This window comes from Triticum dicoccoides, chromosome 6B (genome assembly GCF_002162155.2).
Source record: "Triticum dicoccoides isolate Atlit2015 ecotype Zavitan chromosome 6B, WEW_v2.0, whole genome shotgun sequence".
Lineage (NCBI taxonomy): Eukaryota > Viridiplantae > Streptophyta > Magnoliopsida > Poales > Poaceae > Triticum > Triticum dicoccoides.
Genome location: NC_041391.1, coordinates 498,618,522 through 498,625,786, shown reverse-complemented (window position 1 = coordinate 498,625,786; position 7,265 = coordinate 498,618,522).

The window sequence follows — 7,265 nt, the reverse complement described above, 5'->3', positions numbered from 1 at the left end:
TAATATTTACCTTGTTCCCATCACATTCGAAAGCCTACTCACACCTACTAGTACGTACCAAACCTAAACGTGTTCCCACTATGCAGGTATTAGTACTAGTGCTAGTACTTAGGTTATAAAAAGGGGAACTACCTAACCGAAAATTACTCTACCTTTCCTCCTCATAAGTGCTTCTTCTTCGTCCGTCCTTGCCATGGCCGGTGAGCAGAGCTCTAGGTCGAGAACTACTCATAACAAGGGAGCGGCAACCAAGGCTGTGGAAAAAAAGAGAGGGATCACCGCCACATAGAGACCTCGAAAGATCTCTCACGGGTAGGCGTTGGCTCCTAGGAACGCCCTAGCCGCGGAGGCGAACATGCCGAGCCGGCGGCGCTGGAGTCGTTATCCCTGATGGGAAGCCCGATCACCTCAATAAGCACCTCAATAAGTAGAAGGAATGCATCCACGGCTTGGTGGATCTGCTGAAGGAGAGCCTCGACGACATGCCCGCTAAGCTCAATAAGTAGGGGGAGTTGACCGCCGGCTTGGTGAAGCTGTTGAAGAAGAGCATTGCCTCAGAGAAGAAGGCAACCGGCGAAATCCTGCAACTTCAGGAGGACAAGGCGAAGCTCTCCCACAAGCTCGACCTATTGAAGGAGAAAAACGCCGGCTGGAAGAAGCTGCATGAGAATAGTAGTTCCTTGATGAAGATGCTGCAGGCCCTCGTCATGGAACAGAAGGATGAGTTGGGGAAGCTCCGCATCAAGCACCCGGCTTCTGTCAAGGTACGTAATGCGGTCGTGGAACAGATGATGAAGGCTCACGTCGAGAAATCCCGCGTCATGGGCAGAATGAAGAAGATGGCGGAGGAGACGTGCAAGGAGATGGAGGTCGTGGAGGCGATGAAGAAGTAGTTACAACTCCGCGGCGAATTAGATCATTTGGGGTGATAATCTTCCTTCTTCTTTTGCTCTTGTGTTTCATCTTTTGCTTCGGGTGTTTCGCTGCATGTGTCACGTTCTCTGCGAGGCATGAATAGAACAATGCTAACAATGAGATGACTAGCAAATTAGATCATTTTTTATCGCCATATGGCACTGGGCTGCCATGTTTCGTGATCCTCTTTCGTAGTACTAGTCCAGTGGAAAACTTGAGTATACCGCACGGTTCTTTGCTCCTCCTCAGGTCATCGGCACATTTATACAAGCAGTCAAATCACAAGGCCCCGCCTTCCAGCAGTAATGAGCCGTCAAATCACAAAGTCCCTCGCCTCTCGTGAAACCGACCAAGCTAGACTGCCCCGCTGAGGGAGTCCCGGATTAGGGGGTGTCCGGATGACCGGACTATGACCTTTGGCCGGACTCCCGGACTATGAAGATACAAGATTGAAGACTTCATCCCGTGTCCGGAGAGGACTTTCCTTAGCGTGGAAGGAAAGCTTGGCGATACGATATGTAGATCTCCTCCCATTGTAACAGACTCTGTGTAACCCTAGCCCTCTTCGGTGTCTATATAAACCGGAGAGATTTAGTCCGTAGGACGAACAACAATCATACCATAGGCTAGCTTCTAGTGTTTAGCCTCTCTGATCTTGTGGTAGATCAACTCTTGTACTACCCATATCATCAATATTAATCAAGTTGGAGTAGGGTTTTACCTCCATCGAGAGGGCCCGAACCTGGGTAAAAACATCTTGTCCCTTGTCTCCTGTTACCATCCGCCTAGACGCACAGTTCGGGACCCCCTACCCGAGATCCGCCGGTTTTGACACCGACATTGGTGCTTTCATTGAGAGTTCCTCTGTGTCGTCACCTTTAGGCCCGATGGCTTCTTTGATCATCAACCACGACGCGGTCCAGGGTGAGACTTTTCTCCCCGGACAGATCTTCATATTCGGCGGCTTTCACTGCGGGCCAATTCGCTTGGCCATATGGAGCAGATCGAAAGCTACGCCCCTGGCCATCAGGTCAGATTTGTAAGTCTAAACTGCACGGCGGACATCCGCGGAGACTTGATCTTCGACAGATTCGAGCCGCAGCCGAGCGTGCCACGCTGTCACGATGGACATGATCTAGCTCTGCCGCCGGACAGTGCCAAGAGCGCCACTCAGGTGTCTGCTCTGACCCTCAGCTCGGAGCCGACTGCGCCGGTCGAGGACGGGTGGCTAGACGCCGCCTCGGGGGCTGCAATCTCTACGGTGATCGAGCCGAACACCAATCTTGTCCCTCGCGGAGCTCGTGACTCCAAGGTGCCGGACTCCTTTCCGGGCTCCGAATCTTCCGCATCCCTTCCGATCGAACCCAATTGGGCTCCGATCATGGAGTTCACAGCCGCGGAAATCTTTCAGCACTCGCCCTTTGGCGACATCCTGAATTCACTAAAGTCTCTCTCTTTATCAGGAGAGCCCTGGACAGACTATGGTCAGCAAGGTTGGGATGCGGGCGACGAAGAAATTCGAAACCCACCCACCACCCACTTTGTAGCCACTGTCGACGATTTAACCGACATGCTCGACTTCGACTCCGAAGACATCGACGGTATGGACGCCGATGAAAAAGACTAACAAGAACCAGCGCCTATAGGGTACTGGACAACCACCTCATCTCACGATGTATACATGGTGGACACACCTGAAAGAAACAACGACGAGGATCAAAAGGGCGCAACGAGGGATCATTCCCTCGAAAAGCAATCAAAGCGGCGGCGGAAACGCCGCGCCAAGCCCCACCTCGATAGAGATCCAGCCATAGGGCAGGATGAACCGGTGGACGACGAACATACCATTGAGCAACCATCCGAACAGGGAAACTTGGAGAAACAAACCAAACATCCCATCCCCGGCGAAGATAATAGTCTGGACAACGTCACGCCGGACAAGTTGCTGGAGAAGAAGAACCTCCACCAAAGGCTCGTCGCCACTGCGCATAGCCTAAAAAGCAGAAGCGGAAGCTCAAAACAGCGGAAGATGCACTCAGAATCAGATGGGACAGAGTACTCAACACCGCACACAAGTACGGCGACAGTCACCACACAAAGAGCTATTCGACGCGAAAATTACTACCGGAATTTGATGAAGAGGCCCTAGAGCCCCCACTGTCAAAAACAAGGAAGCCACCAGGTCGGATAGACGACCCCATGACCAACATCAAGTGGCAAAGGGCGCCGCACTCAATCCGGCGCACGATCCGCACAAGGATTCGCATCAAAAAGACGGCCCAACTAGATCTATCTACGGGCCAAGAAAGCAAGCTCTAGTAAGCAATGCAACGCAACAAATACCCGAACATCGCGGCACACCCAAATACAGGGGCTCCGCACATCCCCTATGTTTCACCAATGAGGTGCTGGACCATGAATTTCTAGCGGGATTCAAGCCCGTAAGCATAGAGGCATACGACGGAACAACAGACCCTGGAGTCTGGATTGAGGATTATATCCTCCACATACACATGGCTAGAGGAGATGACCTCCACGCCATAAAATACCTACCCCTCAAGCTCAAAGGGCCAGACCGGCACAGGCATAAAAGCCTTCCCGAAAACACCATAGGAAGTTGGGACGAGCTCGAGGACGCTTTTTGGGCAAATTTTCAAGGGACCTATGTCTGACCTCCAGATGCAGACGATCTCAGCCATATAACTCAACAACCCGGAGAGTCAGCCCGGAAACTCTGGAACAGTTTTCTTACTAAAAAGAATCAGATAGTCGACTGTCCGGACACCAAAGCCTTAGCATCTTTCAAACATAGCGTTCGAGACGAATGGCTCGCCAGACACCTCGGCCAAGAAAAGCCAAAAACAATGGCCACATTGACAAGCCTCATGACCAGCTTTTGCGCAGGAGAGGATAGCTGGTTGGCAAGAAGCAGCACCAGTGACCCAAGTACATCCGAAGTTAGAGATCGAAACGGGAAACCGCGCCATAGCAAGGAACGGCGCCGGTTCAAGGATAACAGCCCGAAGAGCGCGGCAGTCAATGCCGGATTCAAGAGCTCTCGGCGGAATTAGAAAAAGATGGCCCCCAAAGATAATAGGGACGAGCTATCTAACCTCAACAAAATCTTGGACAAAATATGTCAAATCCACAGTACTCCCGAGAGGCCTACAAACCACACCCATAGAGATTGTTTGGGTCTTCAAGCAATCCGGCAAACTCAACGCCAAACACAAGGGGCTCAACATACCAAGCGAGGACGACGACGAACCCCATAAGCAGAACACCGGAGAACAAAAGAAGTTCCCACAAGAAGTCAAAACAGTAAATTCACTTCATGTGACAAAAATGAAAAATAGAGTGGCGCCCATGGAGATACGCGCCATACGGCCTGTCCCAGAGGAGTCCCGCCACTGGTTGTTACAACCAATCACCTTCGATCATCAGGATTACTCTAGAGGTATCCAGAACGCAGGCTGGACTGCCTTGGTCTTAGATCCGATAATTGCCGGACTCCACTTTACACAAGTCCTAATGGACGGCGGCAGTGACCTAAACCTGCTATATCAGGACATAATCCGCAAAATGAGGTTAAACCTATCAAAAATCCGCCATGGCAACACTTCCCTTCAAGGGGTCATGCCAGGCCCAGATACCCATTGTATGGGTTCCCTCTCGTTAGAAGTTATGTTCGTCTCCCTCGACAACTTCCGAAGAGAAAAGCTAACCTTCCATATCGCCCCATTCATAAGTCGCTATCAAGCACTACTGGGACGCGAAGCTTTCGCCCGCTTTAACACAATACCGCATTATGCATCCCTTACACTCAAAATGCCCGGTCCACGAGGCATCATCTCATTAAAAGGAAATATCAAGTGTTCCTCGAGCGCGGACGATGGTGCGGCTGCCTCGAGAGCCGCACACTAATCCAGCTTTACTAGTTAGAGCACCTAAACAGGTCGTTAAAGACCCCGGACATGGCTCAACAAGTCCGGCGTAAACATACACATGCTTAATAGCCGCATAACCCTGTACAAGGGGCTCCGCGCGTTTACACCAGGAGACAATAAAGCTCACTTCTACCCATTTTTCTGTATTATACTTTGTTTATTTTAACATAGATTGCTCGCACGATTGTCTTCCACTAAGTTCCTCTCTTTTGCAGATGAACATCGTGCTACACCCATCCAGGATACGGCACAATGGAGACACAGGCGCAGACGTGCAGTAGGGACCCGTTTCCAGGATTCTTTTCAGATTAAGACCCTGCGTAAACCTTTCTTACTTTCTCTTGTTGATAACATCCCCTGGTTTTTTGCTATAATCCGAGGAGGAGGCTGGCGTCTTGGCATGTGGCCACGCCAGAATTTTGCACATACCTGGACACCAGGGGCTTCTTACCAGGGGCTTTTTGTTCGGCCCGCTTTCATCAAGACCGAATACCTTAGGGAGTGTTTGGCGTCGCGGGTTTGGCCATATATGCATCAGCTCCAAATCATGTCTTTGGTCAAATGTTGGGTTTGCCCGGCTCCTGTATTTTGCTGCCTTACGTTCTGCTCTATCGGCTAAGGCGGCACCAGGAGAACTACTGCGATTGTGCCCCGGTTCAGCCAGGCGAGCACCTCAGTAGAGAAAGCCGAAAACTGACTGTCATGATATAGCGAGGGACTGGTCAACCACTCGATGACTTGCCAGAATCTTTAGGATTCCTCCACATTAACAAAGGGCCGTTTCCCGGTCAGGCACACACGCGCACCAAATTCAGGCGAGCGCGGTGCCCCTAGGGGCTATTCAGTAGCCCCATTGTCAAACTCCTATGGCTAAGTGAAAGTGATAAAGCATTATAGTCTGGTTGCCTAGTTCGCTGCGCTATCACCTCCTTTATAGGACCAAGACATTGGATCAAGTGTGAAAATGCGCCTTCTGCGAACACCCCCGCATTATATGCGTGGGGCTGAAGCCAACGACTGCCATCTTTCAGGTTATATACAAATATACATTAACGGCCGCACAGGAGGCGTTCTAATTCTTGAAAGCACAAGTAGAAAAAGCTTTGATATTCCATCAAAGCATTGTTTTAGAATAGCACATGTTATTCGAACACAACATCCTTCGAGCACTGCGACTCTATTAAATGAGCGCCTTGCAGAACTTCCTCAAAGTAGTGCTTGGCAGGTACTCGGCTTTCATCCGAATCCTGGGATGCAACAACACTAGCCTTCATATCCGCCCAGTATGTCTTGACACGGGCAAGAGCCATCTGTGCACCCTCTATGCATGCTGACCTCTTCATTGCATCAATATGCGGCACCGTACCAAGGAACTGCTGCACCAAGCTAAAATAACTCTTCGGCTCCGGCCCTTCCGGCCACAGACGACTCGCGACGTACCTCATGGCGAGTTCGGATAACCTGTTCAGCTCCGCCCAAGCGGCCAAACGGTCGGATACCGAATGTGGGTGCTCTGGATTGTGGAACTGCGACCAAAAAAGTTCTTCCAATTCATGGTCACCTAGACCTCGGAAGTGTTCGGTCGCGTCCGCGGCACTCGCCGCCAAATCTAGATAAGTGTTTGCCGCACTCCACTTCCGGCCTAACGGAGCATACTTAGGATCCCCGAACTTCATCTGCAGCATATAGGGCTTTCCAGCCGCGATATCTCCGGCCTGACGTAGCTCCTCCTTCATAGGTCTCATTGCGGAGCAAGTGTCCTTGGCCTCGGCAGTGACCTTTTCTAGGTCCTTCTGTGCCACCCTATCTTCTTTTTCAAGAAGCTTACAACGGTCGGCAGCATCCTTCAATTTTATAGCCATCTCGGCCATTTCTTTCTTGCTCTGGCAGTGAGCAGCCTATTTGGCTTTTAGATCTTCAGCAGCTTTAACGGCAGCTGCATCGCTTTTCCTCGCTTGCTCCTTGGCTTGGGCAAGTTCCGCCCGAAGGTTCTCCACGGCAGCGGCACCATCTGCATTAAGCGCATCTGTTATAAGGTACGAGCATCAAGCTCCTCTTACCAGATGTCTTTGGAGACATTACATACCTTGTGCCTCGTCTAGCCGCTCATTTACAAGCGCGATGTCGGCATGTGCCACGTCAATTTGCCACTTTAGCTCAGCAGATTCATCAGTCCGGCTAACCACCAAACACCTCGCCACCTACATAGGAAAGGCGACATATTATACCTAATATTATGATCCTCTGTGCGTCGTCGATTTTTGGCAACACACAGAGTCTCAGGGGCTACTATCTATACAGGGCGCATTTTATATATGCGGCTCTGTCCAAAGGTACATCTTTTCGCGTACCTCGAAACCTGTCAGTAAACTCCTGGCAGCCTCGTACAATCCTCTTTCCGCG